The 9,526-nt window shown below is 34.9% G+C and overlaps 1 pseudogene; it reads right to left on the bottom strand.

Moving 5' to 3' along the window:
• LOC138159845 (E3 ubiquitin-protein ligase Mdm2-like) overlaps positions 1 to 8,588 on the bottom strand; it is an 11,153-nt pseudogene extending 2,565 nt beyond the window's left edge.
• Between the last annotated feature and the right edge of the window lie 938 nt (positions 8,589 to 9,526).

Raw genomic sequence — 9,526 nt, 5'->3', positions numbered from 1 at the left:
GTGTGTGTGTGTGTGTGTGTGTGTGTGTGTGTGTGTGTGTGTGTGTATGTGTGTGTGTGTGTGTGTAAGTTTGTTTTTAGATATATCTATGTATCTATCTATATAAAGTATATTCAAATAGAGGTGGGTATAAACAGAGGTGTATTATTTCAAAGGAGGCAGTTAAAAAGACAGACGTAGAAATTTGGCTTGCAGACCTGAGAGAGATCTCTATGTAGCCAGATATGTAGGAAGCTAGTCTCAAATATGGCCCTTACATCTCTTAGTAAAGAGTACTTGAGTATATCCTGAGCATATCACTTAGTAAAGGGTACTTGAGTTCTAGAGATTACTAAGAATAAAGTTCTATTGCTGAGATTTCCTTCTTGGTTGAGTTGAAGGTATTTGGTCTATTTTAATCTAATCTAATTTTTAGGTATGTTCTGTCTATTCAAATCTATATATATTTATTAGTACATAATTAGTATATATGTATACACCCATATATTAGTACACAATTTCTGTGTACTGTTTACTTTGATATAGAAGTATACTAACTATTCATGATTTTTTGTGTAGTCAGTGTTAAAGGGAAGGTAGCTAAGTCTATAATAAACAAAATATTATCTCCTCTTAAGAGCTATCAAATGAGATGACATTTATCCCAAGCTTCAAAATACTATAACTTTAGAATACCTTTATTAAAGCATATTGGATATATCCATATCTAGCCTCAGAAATCTAAACCTAGGGTCTATAAACTTGATTTTAAGAATATTGTGTTAACTTGATTTCTATTAATTAATTTCCTTTATATCCCTATGAATTTTAAACCCTATAAAATATTCTGAGAAGTGGTCCATTGGCCCCATCAGACCTGCTTTAGACTCAATGATATCTAGATAAATTGAGAATCCCTGCTTTAGGAGATTTCATCTCTTAGAGATCAGTAAAGGAAGGAGCAAGTGCTGATCCATGCCCCTTTACCTGATCCCCAGAGACAAAAATTGTAGTATCTCTTGGAATCTAATTGGTCCTGATTCAAAATCAGATATCTATGTAAGGTACATAAGATCTCAACCATATGATTGTATTATACAGGTATCCTCATGTATCTTACAGGTACATCATTTTTTGGGTATAGTTTTTATCACTGCTTCAGTTCAACTCTTCCCAATTTTTGTAATTTCCTTATCATTTTTCCTGCAAAGCAATAGTATTCTATTATATTTGTATTTCACAATTTATTAAGCTAGACATATTTCTTTGCCCCTTTCATTTTCCTGGGATGACATTGATTTTTATAATTGAAAAATCCCTTTGTAATAAAGATTTGATTTAGAATAGCTAGAAAAAATGTATTCACCCAATAGATAATAATGTCACTTAAACTGTTTTCAAGGCAGATCTAAAGACAATTTGGATATTGTTGTTGAATAACTAAGTTATTAAAAATATAGGAAAACAAATCTAAGAACAGAAAATGTTATTTCTGACAAGGTTATAAAAAGTGAACAGGGCATATTTTTGAGCAACTTTAAATGAATCTGATAAGTATAAAACTTGTCTTGCTAGAGAGGAGGTTAGCATTTATACTGAGTCATGTATATTGCCTATTTTATGGATTAAAATTCTTCCACACTTCAGTTAAATCATAAATGTGCAAAAAAGGACAATTCTTTTACAGATGGAGGATGAGACTTTAAATGGTTCCTGTCTTTGAGATAATAGATAGCATAGTTAAAAATCTCCTCCCAAATGAGCACATTCTTTGGCAGACAATTCAGCAAAACACTATTTATAATTTGAAAGAAATCCTATTTGGTGGGGGCATAAATGTTAATGAAGCAAATAAAAGTTTGATCAAAGTTGTCCTGAACTTTTAATGACCTCCCTTACTACTAGCTAGCAAGTTGGGTGTGAAATCAGTGGAGAAAATATAAGATTCACAGAGACATTCTGGTTTCCTCATTTGATTTCAGGTTATAGAAGGTTCCTAAGTTTTGCAATACTATATACCTTTCTACTTACAGAATATTCATGGTTCCTGAGTGGGTACTTTTGGAAAAAAACAACAAAATAATTCTATTTCACACATATAAAGACTGTGCCTCTGGTGAATTGTTGCAGCTTCTGTTTGATGGCATTGCTTTGTGTTGCTACTCTTGGTGACTCTTCCTGACTGGTATAAGTTTTATTTTGGTCTAACTAGAATTTCCAACCTGCAATATGTAGAAATGCTATCATGCTTTTGATTTTATTAGGAAAGTATTGTGTTAGGGGTATCTAGAGGCACATTGAATAGTGCACCTGCCTTGGAAGATCTGAGTTCAATTCCAGCCGCAGGCACTTAATACTTACTAGCTGTGTGACCTTGGTCAAATCATTTAACTGCAATTTCTCCTCTCAAAAACAAAAAAAAAACAAAAGAAGAAAATTAGGATGTCTTTGAACGATGTCTCCTCACCCAGCACACATTAAGTATTTAAGAAATGCTTTCTGAATGATTAATTGATTCCAACCAGATCACCAAATAGTAACTGCTTCAGGAAACTTTCCATTCTTCCTACAAATCTTCCCCAGGAATTTTTTTTAATTTTTATTTAATTTATGGAATAAAATAAGGATTTCCATGTGTTAGATCATATAATTTTTAAAAAGATGATTATGCATGAAATTGCCAATCTATTATGTACAATTTGCTATTCCTTTTAAAATATATAATAAAGTTACCATGTAATTTTTTGTCCTTTTTCTTCCCTCACACCTTTAGTACAGTATCATGTATAATTAAACACATGCATACGCATACATACATACATACAGATATCTATATAAACACCACAATCCCAAGGGTTATTGGGTAGACTTCATAGGATTTCTTCTGAACTGAATACAATCAGTGGACATATGATCTTGTGATAGACCAATTCAACAAGACTTTTTGAGTGTGGATTTTCCTTTTACTCCATGTCAATTGCCATGAAGGATTAAAAGGATGTATAACAAAATGTCTTTAAGGAAAGGGCTTTTTCCTTTCTGTCTTTGCATCCCTAGCATCTAGAGCTATATCCTATATGAAGCCTAGGTACTTAATAAAGGTGTATTGCTGAACTGAAATTGAATTGAATACTATAAGAAAATTCCTTCAAAGAATCCATGGTATCATTTTTTGATTGCCTACTTTGTGTACCCCAAAAACTGTGAGCAACCGAAATCCTTACCCAAATAATACTCAGAGGTTTCTCAAGGTAGGAAGCAGAAAAGAATGATTTAATATGATCTCAAGATAGGGTCTCCCTCCTGAGAAATGGTCAGGGAGGAGAAGCAGTTTACAAAAGGAAATAGCAAAGCTATAATGCTGTAACGCATAATTCTCCCCCACCTCTCTCCTGACCTTTTTCTTCCATTGGCTGGAATTTAGGTGTACAATCTAAGTGTGGCGATCTACCTCAAGTACCAGAACGAGGAAATAGTAGATGACCCAATGTATGTTTGAGAAATCACTTCTGTCCTTATTTGGCCTATTTTGTGCTGAGGTGGTACTGGGGAGGGTCTCCATTGCTCTAAATCCCAGATTCCTGCAAGGTCAGATGACTTCAAAATTTAGGTCTAGTGGATGCTGAAGCCACTCTAGATTTGATTTTTCAGAATGGGGAAACTTCCCTGCAAATTATCCCTCACACTCCTAAGGAACATGTTTGGCTATTTTTTCTCATTCCCTTCATTTCTTCCCCTCCTCCTTCTCTCCTCTCCTTTCCCTTACTTCCTCCTTCCTTCCATCTCTTACCTCCTTGCTCTCTCCTTTATTCCCTTTCTTCATTTTTCTCTTTTTTACTCCATTCCTTTCTTTATTTCTTTTCCAAGCCATTACATTTCACTTAAAAGTTTACAAAACCCTTTTCATACCTTGTCTCACTGAGTCTCATAATAAACCTTATAATACTACAGGTAAAATTACATTCATTTTATAGAGAAACTGAGGTTCAAAGACCTTAAGTGATTTGTCCATTGCTACATAGTTATTGAATGTCAGAAGTGAGATTTCAACTTAGGTTTTTCTTATTCTAAGTCCAACTAAGTAGCTATTGTATTGTCTCTTCAGGACAACTAAATCTCCAAAGAAGCAAAAATTAAAAAAAAAATGATGGGAATTGTAAAATTAGTAATGCTAGCCCTTATCTGCAAGAGCTCTATGTGCTTCATTCCAACTTCGCACACCTTCCTCTACACACACTTTCAGTATATAATGGGTTTTATCATTATAAGCATTCCCTACCCCAACAAAAATCAGAATAAATCACAAACATTTATTAAGCAACTACTAATTTTTTTTACCTAGTTGACAATCTTTATGAGTTAATACAGCTTTGGGAACAATAGGAGTCCTCTATATATCTTAATATACATTTTTTTCTTCCTAAATATTTTTGAATAATTTTGTTCTAATTTCTTCTCAGGCAGATAGGTGGCACAGTGGATAGAGCACAAGGACTGGGGTCAGGAACATGAGTCTACACAATGAACTGGAGAAGGAAATGCCAAATCAATCTTTTGCCAAGAAAACTCCAAATGGGGTCACAAAGAATCAGAGATGACTAAAATATGATTCAACAACAAATTCTTATAAACAGCTTCTCAGGGTAGAGATGAAGGTAAGAATTATTCCTTAATCCAACCCTTTCTCATGCTTAAGTTTTTCCTGTGCTCCTAGAATTCTATTGCCACAATGATGAGAAAAATGGATGTGCTTATACTAGAAATTTGAGAGATCTTTAGAATAGAAGAAGTCAATTTCTAAAGGTCACAAAGACCCAAGGTGGTATAGCTGTTGGCTACTTCTCATTGATTGATAGCTTGCTTCTGTACATTAGTCAAGTTGTAAAGAATTATAACCAGTGGAGAGAACAATGAGGAAGAAGAAATAAACAAAAAAGAGGGAGAGCTAGTCGTTTGCTTCAATCTGCATTCAGACTGCATCGTTCTTTCTGTGGATGTGGATAACTTTTTCCATAATGAGTCCTTTGGAGTTGTCTTATAACCTTGTATTGCTAAGAAGAGTCCAGTCTTTCAAAATTAGTCATCACAGATACGATGTGTCTGTAATTGTGTACAATGTTTTCCTGGTTCTGCTCCCCTCACATATTTTTTTTTTGTAAAACCTTTATTTATGAAAATTTTTAGTTCCAAATTATCACCCTCCATCCCTTCCCTTCACTATCCTTCAGAGGGCAATAAATTTTATATAGACTCTACACACATTCATGTAAAACATATTTCTGTGTCAGTTATCTTGAAAAAGAGAACACAGAGAAGAACCCAAAACAAAATTAAAAAAGAAAATCAAAAGAAAAAAAAAAGAAAAGAAAAATGTATGCTTCAATATGAATTCAGATTCCATCTGTTCTCTGGTGGTGGACAGCATTTTTCATCTTTAAGTTTTTCATAACTGTCTTAATCATTTTGTTGCTGATAAAAGCTAAGTCTTTCACAGTTGATCATTGTACAGTGTTGCTGTTCCTGTGTACAGTGTTCTCCTAATTCTATTCACTTTACATCAGTTTAAATATCTTTCCTCTTCATTTCTTATAGCACAATACACTGCATCAGAATCATATACCACAACTTATTTAGCCATTCCCTAATTGATAGACTTTCCCTCAATTTCCAATTCTTTGCCACCACAAAAAGAGCTGCTATAAATATTTTTTGTACAAATAGGCACTTTGCTCTTTTGGGAGTGGGGTAGGGTGAGGGCTCTCTTTGGGATCCAAACAGAATAGTGATAATCCTGGAACAACGGAGATAAACAGTTTTATGACCCTTTGGGTATATTATAAAATTGCTCTCCAGAATAGTTGAATTACTTCTCAACTCCACCAACAATGCATTCCTGTCCCATTTTTTCCACATCACTTTTAACATTTATCATTCCATTTTTCTGTCATACCAGCCAATCTGATAGGTCTGAGGTAGTACCTCAGAATTGTACTAATTTGTACTTTTTAGTCTATAGTGATTTAGAGAATTTTTTTTTCATATAACTATAGATAGCTTTGATTTCTCCTTCTGAAAACTGCTTCTTCATATCCTTTAAAGATTTATTTATCAATTGGGGAATGAAGTGTCTCTTTTATTTTCACTCAGTTATCTATACATTTAAGAAACAAGGCCTTTAGTACTGTGGTATACAAACACATCTTACCCTTCTAGAAAGTTAGGGGAGTGAAGGGGGAGGATATAAAAGAGAACAGATTGGGGAGAAGGGTATTCAATAGGTTTGCTATTTTTGGGTGGGTGTAGGGGAAAGACGGGGAGAGAAAAAAATGTAACTCAAAATCTTGTGGAAAATAATGTTGAAACTACAATATATATATATATATATATATAGCTTTTTGGAGGAAAATTGGGGTTAAGTAACTTGCCCAAGGCAACACGGCTAGTGTGTGTGTGTGTGTGTGTGTGTGTGTGTGTGTGTGTGTGTGTGTGTTAAGTGTCTGAGGCCGGATAAGAACTCAGGTCCTACTGACTCCAGGGCCGGCACTGTATTCATTGTACCACCTAGCTGCCCCAAAATAAATAAATAAATATATTTCAATTGTAAACTGAAATAAAAATTTGAGTTTGACTTAAAACTTGAACAAAATGAAATGTTTTATAAAATGGAAAAAAGAAATGAAACTTTATCAGAGAAACTTGCAGTAAGTGACCCCCTCTCCAAGTTTTCCACTTTTCTTTTAATCTTAACTCTATTGGATTTGTTTGTGCAAAAACTTTTAACTTGACACAATGAAAATTGACACATTTTACCTCATGTAATGCCATCTATTTCTTATTTGGTAATAAATTTTGCCCTTACAAGTAGAACTACAGGTAAAGTATTCAAATATCTGCCAAAGTGCTCTCCCAACAATTTTTGTCAAGTTGTGAGTTCTTATTTCAAAGAGTTGGATTTTTATATTTGTCAAACACTAGATTACTATGATAATTTACTATTGTGTATTATATGGCTACTCTGTTCCACTGGTTCAACACTGTATTTCTGAGACAGGATCAGATTGTTTTGATAATTACTGCTTTGTAATACAGTTTAACATCTGGTACTGCTAGGCCACCTTCCTTCACATTTATTTTTCATTTATTCCTTTGATATTCATGACCTTTTCTTTTTTCCAGATAAATTTTGCTATTATTTTTTCTATGTCTATAAAATATTTTTGTCTGTTTGATAGGTATGGTACTGAATAAGTTAATTTAGGTAGAATTTTCATTCTTATTAAATTGTCTCAACCCTCCCATGAACAACTAATATTTCTCCAATTGTTTATAATTGACCTTATTTTTGTGAAAAATAGAATGAGTCTTTTATAAATATAAAGGCAAACATACCCCAGTTCCCTCCTGTACATTAGGAATTTCAGATTTTTCTAAATCTATTCACTTTCTTTGAAGAATTTTGCCTTTTGTTCAGAGGAGAATAAGTGATGTCATGGGGGTGATGTCTTCACTTGTCATGAATTGGATTTAAGTGAGGTGAAGTTCAAAAGTCATCAGTCTCAATCTCTCTTCCAATGTCATTGAAGTCCAGTGGCAAGTCAAAAGTCAAGATGACTGGTGATGGCCCACAATGAAGTAAGTGGATAACGTTAGTGTCTTTTTCTGTCTGACCAAGCTCTAAACACTCCACAGTGATGTTGGAATAGATTATTCTCATCTACCCATTCTATTTAAGGAATTCTTCACATTTTTGGCATAGACATTCCTCTAACTCAGTTGACTTACAGGTAATCCAATAATTTTAAAATTATTTCTCCTGGATCTATTTTCTAATTCAGTGGTCTTTCCAAATAGATATTTCACATTGTCTTCTAATTTTGTCATTCTTTGTTATAAGTACTTGGTTTCTCATAAACATCTCCTGTTTGCTCCATTCTATCTTTGAAGGTATAATTGTCTTCAGTGAGCTTTTGTACCTCCTTTTCCACTTGATCAATACTGCTTTTTAAGGCATTCTACTCCTCATTGACTTTTTGGACCTCTTTTGGGATTTGGGTTACTCTATTTTTAAATCTTCTTTTCTTCAGTAGTTTTTGGGTGTCCTTTAACAAGCACTTGACTCTTTTTTCATGAATTTCTCTCATCACTCTTATTTCTCTTCTGAATTTTTCTCTATTTCCCTTACTTGATTTTCAATATCCTCTTTAACTCTTCTATGGCTTGTGACCAATTCATATTTTTCTTGGAGTTTTTTGATGTAGGAGTTTTGACTTTGTTGTCTTCTTCTGGTTGTACGATTTGATCTTCTCTATCACCAAAGTAAGATTTTATAGTCTGACTCTTTTTATGCTGTTTGCCCATCTTCCTAACCAAATTCTTGTCTTTCTAACTCCCTGTCAAGGCAAGACTTTGCTTCCAGTGGGAGTGGAGCTAGGGGTAGGGGTAGAAGGGGTGAACTGTTCTAGGCTTCTGGGATTCTGTATCAGCTGCAGGATTCCCCACTGTCTGTGGGCAAGAGCTCTGAAAGCAGCTACTGCAGCTGCTGTTGCTGTTCTTATTGCTGTTGCCACAACCACTTCTGCCACGCTAAGGCTGGGACCAGACTGCCTCATCTTTCACTCAGGTCCCACAGAGTTTCCCCACTGACCTTTCACGCCATTCCTGGCATTTGTGGGTTGAGAAGTCTGGAAATCACCACAGCTGCCAGTGATTCAGTCCCCTGAGGCCTGCTCTGGCCCCAATCTGTGTATGGTGTAGCCCACACAGGATTGTGTTCTGCTCCCAGACTGGTGCAACATACACTTCCTTGGGGCCTTCCAGGGTATTTTGGGCTGAGGTTTTATTTCACTCTGTTATTTTGTGGGTTCTGCAGCTCTAGAATTTGTTTAGAATCATTTTTAAAAAGGTATTTGGAGCGATTTAAGGGCAAGCTCAAGCAAGTCCCTGCTTTTACTCTGCCATCTTGGATCCATTCCCCAATGTCCCATTTCTTAAGAAATCCTGTTTTACCACTTAATTTATTTGAAGAGCTGGCAAATTATTCCTTAGATCAACCAGCACTGGCAGAACATATTTGACAATGTAGTCACCTAATGGGATCAGAGTCTCTAAACCATGTTTACAAGTTAAACTTGAAAAAACCTCTGTCAGCTAGAATCCTTTCCCTCCTGTTCAGAATATTCTGGCTGCCAACTTTAACTACATTCAGGCCTCTTGACTCTAAAGAATTGAGGTGTCTAATTAGTGTGGCAACCTTGTGCTCCTGTATTAATGACCAAGACACAGCATATGTCTTAGAGAAACATATGACTTCCCTCATTGGTAATCAGAATTTCTTATTTCCAGAGGGGGAAAAAAGAATGCTCCCTGAAAATATAATTCTCCAAATCTTGCATTGTCTTCTACCACATAAAACATAACACTTTTCCCTCATAGATGAATAGTTCTGATGAAAAATTTGAAAAAAAAAACACCCTGTAATTTTATGATAACATTCCCCCAGGGCAGTGGAATTTCTCTTCTTGGTACAAATTCTTTTCGGTGCGCTACT

Source organism: Petaurus breviceps, unplaced genomic scaffold (genome assembly GCF_028583685.1).
Source record: "Petaurus breviceps papuanus isolate PSGF00001 unplaced genomic scaffold, PetGlider_PUasm1.0 178, whole genome shotgun sequence".
Taxonomy (NCBI): Eukaryota; Metazoa; Chordata; class Mammalia; order Diprotodontia; family Petauridae; genus Petaurus; species Petaurus breviceps.
The sequence above is the reverse complement of the archived record's forward strand: the minus strand, read 5'-3'. Positions and strand labels throughout refer to the sequence as shown.